Source organism: Lagenorhynchus albirostris, chromosome 17 (genome assembly GCF_949774975.1).
Source record: "Lagenorhynchus albirostris chromosome 17, mLagAlb1.1, whole genome shotgun sequence".
In the NCBI taxonomy this organism is placed as follows: Eukaryota; Metazoa; Chordata; class Mammalia; order Artiodactyla; family Delphinidae; genus Lagenorhynchus; species Lagenorhynchus albirostris.
In genome coordinates, this window is record NC_083111.1 from 57,450,594 (window position 1) to 57,464,970 (window position 14,377).

Consider the following 14,377-nt stretch of genomic DNA (forward strand, 5'->3'; position numbering starts at 1 on the left):
TACCCCTCAAGAACAATTCTTTACCCTCTGCTGCCCAGAGTTTTGTGACCCGAGGTTGGGAGTAAAGGCTGAACCACATCGACCCATAACAGACAGGCTCCTATACTACTCGACTTTCTGTTTGTGTAACCAGTGGTCCGGAAACAGACCACACTGGCAGGAGAGAAGATGAGAAGGCTGGGAGGAGAGTGCAGTAGAGGTATTTTCCCCCATCTTCTTCTCTGCCGGATCAACATGGAATGGCTGTGTTCTTTTTTACTGAAAGGCACGCTTATGTCAGGCTGTCCTTTCCATACAGCAATCCTCTGAGCTCTACGAAAGTGATAATGGTTCCCCACTGTCACCAGCCATGGATACTGCATAGCCCCTTGTTGGTTTCCTTAAGATCTGCCCACACATGGCCAGTGTGAAAGTGCCATTTGTTACCTGCATTGTTCCTGACTGATAGAATACAACTTACCATTGAAAACTCAATGCAACACCAGAAGAACTTAGTTAGCATCCTACTGATTCTGGATTTTATTATCTTATGATATTTTGTTTCTTGGAATATAAAGTGGGGGTGAGATTTCTTTAACAAATGTTGCCTCCGGTGGGAGTCACCTAAATACTGTGCATCATTCACAACTAAATTTGGAGAGAACAGAATGAGTATCCATTCCCAGGGTAAGAGGCTGGCACCCATGGAGTACCAACCTGGTTCTGCTGTTTCTCCCTGCTGTGGAGGCAAAGAAATCAGAAACTGGAGAAGAGGTACTGAAATAAATGAGGGTGGGAGGTCAGATGAAACTTAAGCAGAGCACTTGGGAAGGCTCTCCTGCAGTGAGTTGAGAATAAAATAGGAAATAAGGTTTAAATGGCAGTGGTTGAAATTTGTAGAGCAGGACTCTTTCAACACCTTTTTTTAGTGATCAAATAACTTTGATCCTTGATGCCTAAAGTAATAGACTCTAATTTTAAATTCAATCAGATTTCCAGCCAAAAACTAACATCTAGCCTTAAAGTGACATGGAAATTCTCATTAATCAATCTCTGACCTGACAACAGTTGACACTGTAATTTAAGTACTTCACAGAGGAACTGTGTAGGTTAAAAGAAAGTGATCTGTAAAACTTGCAGTTTTGCTGATTCTTAATGTTAAGAAGCCTCTTGGGAGTCTCATTACCTTAGCAACAGGCTTACAAAGGTAGTGAAATATAGAAACATGCAGCTAAAAAAGACCTTGTGAGTTAAACTCTGTCTCACCTTCAAGGATCTCAGACAAATGAGACTACAATCAACGTTTAAGGAAATTTTGAGATGGAAAGCTATAACTTCCCAGGCAAAGTAATGAAGGACATATTTGCAATAATGTGTAAAGTGTTTTACAATCATGATGAAAACACTGACATTAAAAAGTATGTGCATTACCATGTGTAAAACAGATAGCTAGTGGGAACCTGCTGTATAGCGCAGGGAGCTCAGCTCTGTGCTCTGTGGTGACCTAGATGGAAGGGATGGGAGGGGGGTGGGAGGGAGGTCCAAGAGGGAGGGGATATATGCATACATATCGCTGATTCATTTCGTTGCACAACAGAAACTAACACAACATTGTAAAGCAACTATACCCCAATTTTTTAAAAAAATAAATAAAAGCTTCAGATTAGCTACAACCATTTAATAAAAAATCCAGAATTTTTATCCTAAGAAAAGACTCCCAAATTTTACCATTTTGCATAGGGCTGGTGTAGAAGAACATCTTGCAGCAAGTAATTAAATAATATACTGTTTTGGCATACTGTATAGCAAATAGAGGCACTCAAAACAAATAAACAAACAAACAAACCCTACTCAATTCTTAAACATATTTCACCTTAAAAATTATTGAACACCTTAATATGTCCAATAGAATTAGGAACTTGTGATAAAAACAATGAGCTTTTCTTTGGTTCTAAATATGATGCTATTTGACATATCATTAATTTGGAGATGGCAAACCATTTATATTCTGTCACCTTCATGCCCAGGTCTCAAATTTGGAGGATAACTGAGGGGGCTATAGTTAATGTCTGTGTATACAATGAATTTCCAAGCCTTCACAGTTGCCATGGTCTGAATGCATTCCGGCGAAATTCAAAGATGATGCCATTAAGAGGTGGGGACTTTGGGAGGTGGTTAGGTCTTGAAGGCAGAGCCCTTATAAATAGGATTAGTGTTCTTAGGAAAGAGGCTCCAGAGTGACCCTTTCTCCCCTTCCACGTGTGAGGAGGACACAGCAAGAAGGCACCAGCTGTGGACCAAGAAGAAAACTCTCATGTTGACCATGCTGGAGCCTTGATCTTGGACTTTCAGCTTCTAGAACTGTGAGAAATAAATTTCTATTTTTTATAAACTACCCCATCTCTGCCATCTCTGGTATTTTGTTAGAGCAACCAAACCAAACCAAACCAAAACAAAACCAAAACAAAAATGAAAAAACAACCTAAGACAATAGGTATGGAACCTACATGAACTCGTATTATGTAATATTTTCCTCCTACACAGTTATTTATCAGACTTTTTTCTGGCCATGGCTTTCCTGGGGTTTTGGGTAAGAACCTACTTAACAATTATAACTCCACCCTCTTTCTCTCTTTCAAGAGAACTTGTTGGGATGCAAGAGAGTGGGACCAAGGTTGTTTTTCAAAAATGAGTAAGTATCCTCTCATTTAATTAAAGAGAAATAAATAAAATTTTTAAAATTAAATGAAAGAAATAAAAGTAAATAGATAAAAAAAAGATAAAAAACACCACAATGAAACAACTTCAAAACTGAGAACATTAATAATGCTTAACCAAGTAGTTCCCTAGTATATACATTTATTTGATTGTACAAAACAATTTAATGAGACTAGGTAGGAATCAATTAAAGAAAAAAAAAACACTTCTTGATGTTCCTGATGATAATGAAGTATCTTAGTTCAGGGAATTTAAAGGCTAGTCTTACTAACTTAGTATAATCAATTAATCTCAGTTCAATTTTTACTAAGGATCCACTATGTACCAAAAGTTGTGCTAGGAACTATGGACACAAAAAGATATATGTCATTATCTTGGTCCTTAAAAAAAAAAACACATGGTATACCAATTCACATTCCCACCAGCAGTGCAAGAGTGTTCCCTTTTCTCCACATCCTCTCCAGTATTTATTGTTTCTAGATTGGTACAGCCACTATGGAGAACGGTACGGAGGTTCCTTAAAAAACTACAAACAGAACTACCATATGACCCAGCAATCCCACTACTGGGCATATACCCTGAGAAAACCATAATTCAAAAAAAGTCATGTACCAAAATGTTCATTGCAGCTCTATTTACAATAGCCCGGAGATGGAAACAACCTAAGTGTCCATTATCAGATGAATGGATAAAGAAGATGTGGCACATATATACAATGGAATATTACTCAGCCATAAAAAAAACGAAATTTAGCTATTTGTAATGAGGTGGATAGACCTAGAGTCTGTCATACAGAGTGAAGTAAGTCAGAAAGAGAATGACAAATATCGTATGCTAACACCTATATATGGAATTTAAGAAAAAAAAAATGTCATGAAGAACCTAGCGTTAAGACAGGAATAAAGACACAGACCTACTAGAGAATGGACTTGAGGATATGGGGAAGGGTAAGGGTAAGCTGTGACAAAGTGAGAGAGAGGCATGGACATATATACACTACCAAACGTAAGGTAGATAGCTAGTGGGAAGCAGCTGCATAGCACAGGGAGATCAGCTTGGTGCTTTGTGACCACCTGGAGGGGTGGGATAGGGAGGGTGGGAGGGAGGGAGATGCAAGAGGGAAGAGATTATGGGAACATATGTATAACTGATTCACTTTGTTATAAAGCAGAAACTAACACACCACTGTAAAGCAATTATACTCCAATAAAGATGTAAAAAACAACAAAAACAAAAAGAACTCATGGTACATAAGAGCTGCCAAACAACTGACTTCAGGATATATAGATAGATAGAGATCTATGTCTATCTATCTATATCTATCTATATCTAGATATTTTTTAAATTTCTTGACACATATTTTTAAGTAAAAGAGAATGAACTATGCTCTCGTCAGCACCTATGCCACAAAATGTAAATGTTTTAAAACTTCAAAATGATTTGAAAAGTTAAGTGCATTTCCTATATATTTGAAGATGAAATGTAAAAGTGACAAATAATCCCTCCTTCCTGACTTGCCCTGAGGTAGTATCCTTAAAACTTGACCCACTGTTTATACTTAGGGTCCTTCAAAATACTTTCTTAGCATTTGCCTTAAATTAGCAACTAAGTACAGGGTCTGTGGCAAAAGGACAATGAGGAGGGCTGATTGAGATTAGGAAACCCAGTAATACGCTCAAGGGCATTTTTATAATAAACATCTCAAATCAGTTGATGCCATCAACCAGTAACCCAGCTAACTATAGATAGTGTCATTATCAATTTTTTCAGGGACAGCGACCTTGCTCATTTATATACATTCATTCTTTCATTTGTTCATTCAATCCTCTATTAGTATGTTCATTCAAGAAAAACGTATTAGAATTGTACTATATCCCAAACATTGGGAATGTAGAGGTAAGACAATCTATCACTGCTTACCAGGAAAAGACAAGTATGCAGATACATATAAAAGTATGATAAATAATGTAGTTTTACAATAAGATATATGCAAAACATGAGGAGAAAATGAATAATTCTGCTTAGGAGTTGAAAGGCAAAATGATTCTATAAACTGAAATATGAAGTAAAATTAGGCAGATCTGCAAGGATGTGTGTGATTGGGGTTGCAGTATAGTGTGTGTGGTAGTTTGTGACATTTCAGGTAGAGGAAACAGTTTGATCAAAGGATGACAGTGTGAAACATCACATTTGGAGAAATTCAAGTAACTCAGTATGGCTGGAGTTAGGGTGCAAGAAGGGTAAGGTAAGAGATGAGGATGGGAGATGAGGGGACCCTGTGTACACTCTGAGGGACCTTTGACTTTATTCTAAGCAGAGATAAGCTATTGATAAGCATTTTGATGATGGACACCCCCCAAATATTCCACACATAGCAGACACACTAATCTCTTGTGAAATAAATGAAATATGCTACAGAGTCAATTAAAGAGACATGACCTCACTCCCTTTGGGACTTAAAGTCTAATACTGGAGCAGAAAAATGGAAGTATCAGGAAGCATTCCTTTTTATAAGAAGACTCAGTATAGCATTGTTCACTTCAACCTCACTTAACCCATCTATTCTTTAAATATTTTCTTTTGAAGTACAGTGAATGAAAGACCAAAGTGAAATACAGATTTTTGTCTAAATCTCTGTAGCTACATGTTTAAAAGAGTTTGCAAGCAGGGATAGATCAATATTTTTTGAACTATAATAGCAATCAAAGTAAATGGATCTTTCTTTTGAAAGTACCATAACTGTTAGCCTAAGAACATCATTCAAAGACTTCTAAACATTCTTGCTCTTACTGTATCTACCAGATGGTCAAAGGACATAAATTATTTGCAGGTATATCTATAAAGCAAGTAAGAAGAATCAACCACTCTTATTATTATAAAAGACAACATTGAAAAAATACAGAGTGCAACAAATGAACAGAATATGGCTTTTGTTCTAAAAATAATAACGTTGATATAGTATTAGCCCTTTACGGAATTAAGTCCTGGGACTATCCACATAAGCTCTTTCAGTCAAAGAACAGGTATTGAGCACCAGTATGTGCTCAACTGGGGAGCTCCTAGATGAATGGGCCTGGGTGTTTGCTCAAGGAGATAAACATAACATTTAATCAGGCATTTTGGAGCACTAATGATAGATATGAAAACAACAAATAAAACATAACATTAGGTCTCTGGGGCTGATTTCTTCATATAATTTGGGTCTCTGAGGCTACTATGATAACCACTTCTCCATTGTCTTAGTCTATATTTCAAGCTCTGGGAGTTCTATTTTCAGGAGAGGACCCTATATCCATCATATATATTTTAGTTTGAATTTGAATTATCATGTAACTTCTTACAAGTTATCTGAATTTTAACTCATCTCAAGTAGTAAGATGAATGACTAATTTTCAAAGTACAACTTTTTGTATCTTTTCAGAGTAGAATTGATAGTGTGAGAATGGAGAAGACTAAAGATTTTGGAGTAAAGAAGTAACACTTAAAACTAACCTGCAATCTATGAGAAAAGCAGATTCAAGTGAAAAATCTGGAGCTAGACATTGGAATAATTCAAGAAAAATAAAGAGTATCAGAGTTGTGACCAAAACAGAGGTGAAAAATGCCAGTGAAAGACAAATGATAAAACCTGTGAGTTATCTGAAGTGTGAAGTACGGAAGGAAGACTAAACGTTGAAAATTATTATAAAAAATATTTTCTAAAGCATGGGTTCCTTGAGTTAAGAAGGATTCTGGAATAAAAAGGGGGCTTAATAGTCAAAAGAATTTATGATATACTTTGGAGAATGTTAAATGAATTTAGGTAGCAATTTTCAATCCTTTAATGTATTAATCTCCATTGTGAAAGTTTAAAAGGGGTATATAGTATATGGCTATGAGTTTAAAACTTTTTTTTTTAATCTGGTAGACTGAATATACACATGGAAAATGGCCAGACTATATATGACAAGAGAACCTGACCCACATGAGAAGTCCAGGGAGCCAGAATACAACCTCTGCAGCAATCGGTCAAGAACAGTCAGAACTGGTCAAAGACAGCCAACTTCCCTCATTTTTGTTCCCACCTCCAACTCAGAATCAATCAGAGAAAGCCAAATATGCTGCTCAGATGAATCAGATAAGATGTTCTGCTTCTAGCTAGCACACCTCCAGGTTCCCCTTACCAATAATTTCCATCAGAGCAAACTGGAGGCCTGGTTTGCTTGCTTGCTTGCTTCCTTCCCTCCCTTCCTTCCTCCCCTCCTCTCTTCCTCCCTCTTTCCCTTCTCTTCCCTTCCTTTCATCCTCTCCTCCTTCTCTCTCTCTCCCTCCCTCTTTCTCTCTCTCTCTCACTGTAAAGGTTTCCCACTCTATTGACTGCCTTAAAGTTTCTGCTAAAAGCAAGTGATGGTCGCTGACTCCCTTGGTACAGTAAGCTCTGAATAAATGATCACTGTTTGTTTTCACATGCACGGTCTTAATTTATTTTCAATGACTCCAGTACAGTTTATTTATATATACACACCAACATACACACATAAAAATAACTGCAAAATATGTTTCATAGAACAATGCATAACTCCATGAGCATACTATAAGCAGTATCCTCTGGCACTTTATATTCCATTCCATTCTGTTTATTTAAAAAAATGCTGATTCTAACTTATTAAAATTATTTAATGGCCCACTAATAAATATGACTTTTACATTGCAAAGCAACACAGACTTTCTAAAGTTTATTTGACTCCAGAGTCATGTGTTCACAAACTATCTCTTGGGAATTGTTTCTACAGCTTACTACCCTTGGGAAAGGGTGTATACATTTTGAGCAGGGATTAGTGGAAGAATGGGGATGTGATTAACAAGTAAGAAAATCAGAATAAGAACCTGTTTTTTAATGACAGGTATTTAGTTCAACATAATTCTGAGTAGGAATTACAGCTCAGAGAAACAGAAAAAAAGTACTGAAATCAAGAAAGAAAAGAGTTTCATAAAATTCTAGTTTTCTTTCTTGAAGCTTCTTTAAAGTTCATCCTTCCTCTCAAAGCAAGAATTTTGGTTTTCTGTCCTACTATCTACTATGAAATTGGAAGTATGCATTGGACAGAACAAATCTTAATAAAGAGAAAGTCTTGTTTATTAGAAACTGAAGGGACAGTCTAAATGCAGATAAAAATTTTAAAGAGGTTTAGTTCTCCCGGTTGAAAATAGAAGAGACTCCCTCTCACCTTCGTTTACCTTAGAGCTTTCACTGTAGAAAACTTGGAATTGTGAGTTCTTTCTGTCTTTTTCAAATGTGTATAAAACTTTTCAAATGCTACATAAGCCACTCGTCAGTCTCAAAGTTTAGGGATGTTTCCACAAGAACCTCTAAGCCATCTCTTTGAGATGTAATAATCAGGGAAGACAGCACCCCTATCTCCCCCTTTCTGCGGGAAGGAGGGAACCTAACTTTGGTGGGCACCTCACTCCAAGTTGAAAAACTACCTCCTGTCATAAAAATATGAGGGGTTTATTTTTCCTTTGGGTAAAGCTAACACGGATAGTCATTCCAATTACAGGTGAATTTAGGATGAATTATGTGTGGCAAATGGTGCTGTCCAGTCCATTTACTTAAGGACTATTTATCATTTATCTTTAGAACATGTATGAATGGATTATATCTAACTGACTATATGAAAGCATAAAATGTCCTTCTGTCTTTGCAATCTCTTTCATGGATTGCCTATGATCCTGGCATAATGCTTATTAAATAATAAAACAATTTCCTTTGCCTACAGTTTCTATGGTGAGGTTTTCTGGGTTAGCAGGAGATTTTGTTTTTAATTTTATTTTCCCAACAACAACCACATACAGAATTATATTTTTTTTTTCTTATTGGAAAGTACTTCTATTTTTAAAGGTTTTGTTTTGTTTTTGTATTAAGGTTTGGTGGTGAAAGAACTGGATATGGGAGAAATACAAGGAAAATTGGAGAAATATACAGTGGACTATTGTGAAGGATGCAAAGCCTAAATAATCCATTACTTCATGAGTATTCTTACATTATACAGCAATAAAATATATATATATATATATATATATATAGTTTCTTGCTTGGAGTGGCTATAGTAGAGTTCTTTAACGTATAATATAGACTAGATAAGCCATAAATTGTCTTCTAGCCACATGATTCTTTTTCATATATTATCCATGTTAAAAAAAAAGAAGATATTTTTCATGAACAGCCACTTGACTCTTCCAAATGGCCTTTCAATCACCATATAATTGAATAAAAAAAAGTCTGATAAAAAACTAAAGGAGTTTTAATTATACAAGTTTAAATTAATCCTACCTTTAGAACTTAAATTCTCTTTTGAAATCAGAATTTTTAACCTTTCCATAAATTAATCAAGAAAATATTTTAAAGCAGATTTATATAAATGGCAAACTAAATATTCATATTTTAAAAGAAATGATACAAATTTTACTTTAACTTGTAAGCATTCTTAAAATTCTAACATGATTCCTGCTCAAATTCTCCAGAATAAATCTACTGTGTAAATCATGTACACAGGTATTATTTGCTTTATGAATTCTCATATGCATGTGTAAAGTCAAAGTCATACATCAACACTAAGATAAATATAGATACCCACACTATATCTATATGTCTTCAATAACAGACATTTCATATTTATTTTACAAAAGCATGTTAAAAATGAGACATTAGGCTCAAAACAGAGTCACTTGTGCTAAGCCCCACATTATCAAACCAAGTCTTAATTACAGTTTCAGATCTCCTAGAAATGGAATCTTAAGCCAATCAATCAGGAATTACTTGATCAGCACTAGTTAGGTAATGTACCTGATAAACCATCACCATAACCAATCTGTTTTTTTGACTAGTACAACTTCCTTGTCCCTGCTCCCTTCTGCCTATAAGTCTTTCATTTTGTACAGCTCCTCGGAGCTCCTTTCTATCTACTACATCAGATGCTGCCCAATTCATAAATCACTGAATAAAGCCAATAAGATCTTTAAATTTACTCAGTTAGTATGCAGAAAACTATGACACTGATGAAAGAAACTAAAGATGATACAAATAGGTGGAGAGATAGACCATGTTCTTGGATTGGAAGAATCAACATTGTGAAAATGACTATACTATCCAAAGCAATCTACAGATTCAATGCAATCTCTATCAAACTATGAATGGCATTTTTCACAGAACTAGAACAAAAAATTTCACAATTTGTATGGAAACACAAAAGACCCCGAATAGCCAAAGCAATCTTGAGAAAGAAAAATGGAGCTGGAGGAATCAGGCTTCTGGACTTCAGACTATACTACAAAGCTACAGTAATCAAGACAGTATGGTATGGCACAAAAACAGAAAGATAGATCAATGGAACAGGATAGAAAGCCCAGATATAAACCCACGCACATGTGGTCACCTTATGTTTGATAAAGGAGGCAAGAATATACAGTGGAGAAAAGACAGCCTCTTCAATAAGTGGTGCTGGGAAAACGGGGCAGCTACATGTAAAAGAAGGAATTTAGAATACTCCCTAACACCATACACAAAAATAAACTCAAAATGGATTAAAGACCTAAATGTAAGGCCAGACACTATCAAACTCTTAGAGGAAAACATAGGCAGAACACTCTACAACATAAGTCACAGCAAGATCCTTTTTGACCCACCTCCTAGAGAAATGGAAATAAAAACAAAAATAAACAAATGGGATCTAATGAAATTTAAAAGCTTTTGCACAGCAAAGGAAACCATAAAAAAAGATGAAAAGACAACCCTCTAATGGGAGAAAATATTTGCAAATGAAGCAACTGACAAAGGATTAATCTCAAAAATTTACAAGCAGCTCATGCAGCTCAATAGCAAAAAACAAACAACCCAATCCAAAAATGGGCAGAAGACCTAAATAGACATTTCTCCAAAGAAGATATACAGATTGCCAACAAACACATGTAAGAATGCTCAACATCATTAATCATTAGAGAAATGCAAATCAAAACTACAATGAGATATCATCTCACACTGGTCAGAATGGCCATCATCAAAAAATCTACAAACAATAAATGCTGGAGAGGGTGTGGAGAAAAGGGAACCTTCTTGCACTGTTGGTGGGAACGTAAATTGATACAGCCACTATGCAGAACAATATGGAGGTTCCTTAAAAAACTAAAAATAGAACTACCATATGACCCAGCAATCCCACTACTGGGCATATACCCTGAGAAAACCATAATTCAAAAAGAGTCATGTACCACAATGTTCATTGCAGCTCTACTTACAATAGCCAGGACATGGAAGCAACCTAAATGTCCATCAACAGATGAATGGATAAAAAAGATGTGACACATATATACAATGGAATATTACTCAGCCATAAAAAGGAACAAAACTGAGTTATTTGTAGTGAGTTGGATGGACCTAGAGTCTGTCATACAGAGTGAAGTAAGTCAGAAAGTGAAAAACAAATACCATAAGCTAACACATATATATGTAATCTAAAAACAACAACAACAACAACAAAAATGGTCATGAAGAACCTAGGGGCAAGAAGGGAATAAAGACACAGACCTACTAGAGAATGGACTTGAGGACACGGGCATGGGGAAGAGTAAGCTGGAACAAAGTGAGAGAATGTCATGGACATATATACACTCCCAAATGTAAAACAGATAGCTAGTGGGAAGCAGCTGCATAGCGCAAGGAGATCAGCTCGGTGCTTTGTGACCACCTAGAGGGATGGGACAGGGAGGGTGGGAGGGAGTCACAAGAGGGAGGAGATATTGGGAGACATGTATATGTATAGCTGGTTAACTTCATTATAAAGCAGAAATGAACACACCATTGTAAAGCAATTATACTCCAATAAAGATGTTTAAAAAAAATAAAAATAAAATAAAATAAACTTGGACCTACTAAAGAAATAAAGAAAAATTACTCAGTTAAATGTTGTTTTTTAAACAAGCTTCCCTGGTGGCACAGTAGTTGGGAATCCGTCTGCCAGTGCGGGGCATGCGGGTTTGAGCCCTGGTCCAGGAAGATCCCACATGCCACAGAGCAACTAGGCCGGTGCACCGCAACTACTGAGCCTGTGCTCTAGAGCCTGCGAGCCACAACTACTGGTTAGGTAAAGCAGTTTGGTAGGAAATCAATTCAGTTGAGTTTGGGAAGTCTGTTAGGTATCCAAATGGAAATATCAAGAAACCAGATGAGTGTCTGGAGCTCCAGAAGGAGGTGGCAATGCGAGTTGCCACATGGATGGTATTTAAAATATACAGCCAGATGAAATCACCGAGGTAGTGAGTTAGAGAAGAGAATAGGACAAAGGACTATAACATTACATGATTGGGCAGAGGAGGAGCAACAGTTTGGTAGACAGAGAACTCAGAGAATGTAGTGTTCTGGAAGACAAATTAATAAAAGTAGAGATGAAAACTAAACATTTAATGGTGACTTAAATACTGCTGATTGAATAAAAAAAAGTCTGATAAAAAACTAAAGGAGTTTTAATTATACAAGTTTAAATTAATCCTACCTTTAGAACTTAAATTCTCTTTTGAAATCAGAATTTTTAACCTTTCCATAAATTAATCAAGAAAATATTTTAAAGCAGATTTATATAAATGGCAAACTAAATATTTATATTTTAAAAGAAATGATACAAATTTTACTTTAACTTGTAAGCATTCTTAAAATTCTAACATGATTCCTGGTTGTTGATGTTGCTGAGGCCCAGGGCAGGTTGCCCCAAAATATGCCTCAATGGTTAATTGATTATTTTGAATTGAAGTTACTTAAGAAATGGCCACTGTAAGAGGTAAATTCTTACCCCTCTTCTCTGTCTCCCTGAAAGCAGAAAATAAATCTCTCATGTAAAAGGTGCCTTCCCAAAACCAAACTCGTTTAACTAATTAAGTACTCAAAGCCTAAGTTTCTTTGTCCTGACCACTCACAAATTCACTGTTTCTTTGTCTAAAAAGTATAAAAACTGCCTGCTTTGCCACTTCTTAGGTCCTGTTTCTATGAGACCTCCATGTGCACAAATTAAAATGTGTTTCTTTTTCTCCTGTTAATCTCTCTTGTGTCAATTTTATTATTAGTCCATCCACAAGAACTCAAAAGGAGTAGAGGTAGAAATTTCCCCCTCCCCAGCAATGTGTACATCAAATCTACTGTTAGACACAGCAATGTGGAAGATATTTTTGACTTTGACAAAAGAAGTTTTAATATCATGGTGGTAGTGAAAACCTGTTTGAAACAATGAATTTAAGAGACTATGAGAAAAGGCAAATCAGAGATAAGCAAGAATGACAAACTCTGCTGAGAAATTTTGCAGCAAAGAGAAGCAAATATATGGAGTAATAATAGGCAGCAGGTGAAGCAGAATCAAAATAAGTTTTATTTTTTTTCCCTTTTTTATGGAGGGAAAATAAATCCATGTTTGTATGAGCATGGGAATGATCCCATAGAGACAGAAAGTTTTATTATGAAGGAGAAAGAGGGGAGACTGGCTGGAGCAATGTTCTGGAGTAAGTTAGAGGCAGTGGGATTTAGCTTACTAGTAAAAGAACTGGCTTTAGGTAGAAGCATTGGTATTTCATTTATAGTAACAGTCAGGAAGATACCATGAATAGGTAAAACTTTGATATCTGTATAGATCTGGTGGTAGATATGACATATAATTAATGTCATCTAAAATAAGATGAACACTAAAGGGAAACATGTGAATGTTAATTAGATTCTTAACTCACCCATAGTAGTACAAACGGAAGCCAATTAAATCCCAATCCATGAAATCTAAATCTTTTTTTTTTTTTTTTTTTTCCAGTACGCGGGCCTCTCACTGTTGTGGCCTCTCCCGTTGCGGAGCACAGGCTCCGGACGCGCAGGCTCAGCGGCCATGGCTCACGGGCCTAGCTGCTCCGCGGCATGTGGGATCTTCCAAGACTGGGGCACGAACCCGTGTCCCCTGCATCGGCAGGTGGACTCTCAACCACTGCACCACCAGGGAAGCCCTCTAAATCATTTTTGCACAACGTATTTATACAAATTAGTTTCTAACACAACTGAAATACATTTTTTTTGTATATATTAAAAGGAACTGACCAGCAACTACTTTTATTTGCTTTTGCAACATCAAGATATAGTACCTCAAAATTACATACCTAATTTAGAACAGACAAAAAACCATTCAAAGCATTTTTCAATCAACTATTATGTAAATTATAAAGTTTGAGTTAATTTGGATTTCAAGTCATAAAAGGTTTATTTCTTATTAATTTTTAACTAGCAAAAGGAGACTTAGGCATGAAAGGGGAAGAAATATGAAATTGCAACCTATACATGACTGTTGTGAGCATGCAGGCCACTAATTCCTGTTGAGAGATATTAGCAGTTTTATATAACTATTGTTCAGGTTGGCTAGGACATGATATTAACTAGCATATCACCTCTGCTTCTTCCTAGGCTTAATATACATTCTTACTATTTAGGCAATGACAATGATTTGGGCCAATAATCAAAGTAATTTATGGAGAGCAAAGAAAGCAGTGGCAAAGCAGGGAGGAGTACCATGGTCTGAGTGTTTCTGTTCTCCAAAAGTTCATATGTTTAATTTGAATCTTGAAAGTGATGGAAAGATGCTACCAGAAAACTACTAGAGCTGATCAATGAATTTGGTAAAGTTGT

The 14,377-nt window shown here is 36.1% G+C and overlaps 1 protein-coding gene across 3 annotated transcripts in view; it reads right to left on the reverse strand.

Moving 5' to 3' along the window:
• Positions 1-14,377, reverse strand: part of CSMD3 (CUB and Sushi multiple domains 3) — a 1,076,690-nt gene that overhangs the window by 450,963 nt on the left and 611,350 nt on the right. The gene's annotated exons all lie outside the window — the stretch shown is intronic.